This window comes from Mus pahari, chromosome 9, assembly GCF_900095145.1.
Source record: "Mus pahari chromosome 9, PAHARI_EIJ_v1.1, whole genome shotgun sequence".
In the NCBI taxonomy this organism is placed as follows: domain Eukaryota; kingdom Metazoa; phylum Chordata; class Mammalia; order Rodentia; family Muridae; genus Mus; species Mus pahari.
The window spans coordinates 78,540,733-78,543,624 of NC_034598.1; positions in this window are offsets into that span (position 1 = coordinate 78,540,733).

Genomic DNA, 2,892 nt, shown 5'->3' on the forward strand with positions numbered 1-2,892 from the left:
GTGGTGCCACATGCTCATAACATTGGCACATGGAAGAGAGAAGTAGGAAGATTACAAAAAAAAAAAAAAAAAAAAAAGGTAAAACTGAGCTACACAATGAGATCTTGGATCAGAAAAGTAATGTGTATGGGGACTATAGGGAGGGAGGGATGGTTGGGGATGGAATTCTGTAGAGACACTTTTTTTTTTTCTGTAGTGAGGTCACTTCTGTGTCTCAAAAATGAATATTCTTTTTCCTAAATACTTTGGGACACTTGATGTCTTCTCATGCTTTATTATTCCATTAGATGGTGATATAGCATGTGTACCTGTCCTTACAACTTGGCAGGAGCCAAAGGGACACACATGCCAGTTCATGATAGCTGCCTGTGTTTCTGACGGTATCTGCATTTTTAAAATTTTTACTAATATCATTTCAGCATAGAACTTTTGATTTGGAAAACAAAACCATTTCTGCTCTAATAGAAAATGGAAACTCAGTTTTTGGTGTTCTATTTTAATTTGGGTTTTCACCAGCCAGTGATTTTAATCAGAGTGAAATCTGCGTTCTTGTTTAGCTTTAGCGTCTCCAATCTAAAATAGGAAAATCACAGCTTCAGTGACAGAATTGAGAGTGAGGTCCTGGCATCTTTCTTAAAAGGAATTTGGATAAAGCCTCTCAGTAAATGCTCACAAATTACTCACCCCATATGTCTAAATAGACACAAACAGGCTTCGAAAACCTGGTTGGATTCAATGCAGTCATTAGGCATGTGAAAAAATGGCTGGGGCTTCTTCTTGAATATATTCTTAAAAATTCATTTACCTTATGCCTATGAGTACTTTACCTGCATGTATGTATGCGTACCACATGTGTTCCTGGTGCCTGAAGAGTCCAGAAGAGGGCACTGGATCTCTGGGGCTGAGGTTACAGATAGTTGTGAGATGCCATGGGGTGCTAGGAATCGAACTCAGGTACTTGGGAAGAACAGCAAGTGCTTGGAATCACTGAGCCATCTCTTCAGTCTCTCCTGCATGAAATTTGCATCAACTTATTTGCTCCAAGGTAGTAAAGGAGTTGGGAGATGAAGGTGATGATTAAAGAGATCATATGTCTGGGCTCTCTACCTCTATGAAAAAAACTGATAGAACCGTGGGAGGGGCCTGCTGCATTCATGGGGTCTCAGTTATAAAGTCTAAGATTCTGAGCTAAGCTTCAAGTTTGAAATCCGCAGACCACTCACATTGCGATTAGGGTGAACTATGAAACATTCCAAGGGAGTCTTTTGAGTTTGTCTGCTAACATACAAAGACCCTTATAAGTATCATACTGCCCTGAGGTTTATCCAAACAGAAGAAAAGTTTTTAAGACGAGCAGTGATTTATAGGTCATCAGAGATAACTCTCCTCCCATTTATAGCCGAGACCGTCACTTCTATGAAAGTATTAACAGGGGAACAAACCTTTACTTGAAGTTGCCTCTTATCGGGTGTTTGGTCATAGCCACAAGAATAGTAACTGACATTGCTGAGACATGATGTGATCACAGCAGGCTTCCTTACCCCGGGAAGACTCACTCAATAGCTGAGAGCTACAATATAAGACTTGAATAACAGCTGATGGCTTGGAAGATGGGATGGAGGTGTGAGCCAAGGAATGTAGGGAGCCTCTGATCAAGAACACAGTCAAGAACCCAGACTCTTCCTTTTGAGCCTCCAGAAAGCATGAACATTACCAAAAATGACTTTTACCCAAAAGGATCCAGTTTGGATTTCTGACCTTCAGAACTATGATAATAAATTGATGTCATCTTAAGTAACTAAATCCAAAGTAATTTTTACAGCAGCAACAAGAAACTAGTAATGAAAACAAATAGGGCATCTTACTCTTCGTGAGTTGACTGAGATGATGTATAAATGAGGGATGAAAAACATCTCTAAATAAATATTGAAATATGGGCTCTAATTCTAGCAATGTGTAGATATTACCCTTTAGAATGCTCCCTCTTGCACCATTGTCTAGCTTTGGCCTGGCTCCTCTAATTGGAGGAGGCTGCAGGATTCCAAGAGCATTTTGCTTCTCATGGAAACTTTTAGGGACTCCAAAACTAACCAGCTTGGAACCCTGACCAACCCCATCCTAGTTGGATCTGCCCACCACCCCAGCTGGGTCTGACTGGGGCACTGAAAAGTGGGGTCTGCCTGAGGCACAGCCAATAGATTATGGTACCCTTTGGTACCTCATTTGGCCCATGGCTTTCCACCACCTTCCAAAGGAGTCCTGCTGCCATCAGGATCATCCAGCCAAAACATCCAGTGAAAAACAGGTGCTTAAAGGACAGCATAAGAAGACAATCAACATGACCCAGGGCATGGCACCACCAGAGCACAGCCATCCCACTGCAACAAACCCTGGATATCCTAAGGAAACTGAAGCACAAGAAGAGGATCTTAAATCCAATTTTATAAAGATGATAGGGGCCTTTAAAGAGAACATGAATAAAACCCTTAAGGAAATACAGGCAAATGAATTCAAACAGCTAGAGGTATTAAAAGAGGAAGCAAATAAATATAAAGAAATATAGGAAAATGCCATCAAACAGATGAAGGATATGAATAAAATTGTCCAAGACCTGAAAAGGAAAATGGAAGAAATGAAGAAAACACAAACTGAGGCAATCCTGGAGATAGAAAACCTAGGAAAGAGAGTAGGAACTGTAGACATAATAATCACCAACAGAATACAGGAGAGATTCTCAGGTATAGAAGATATGATATAAGAAATCAATTTATCAGTCGAAGAAAATGGAAAATCTAAAAAGTTCATGACACAAAACATCCAGGAAATTTGTAGCATTATAAAAAGACCAAACTTAAGAATTATAGGAAGAGAAGGAGGAGGAGGAGGAGGAGG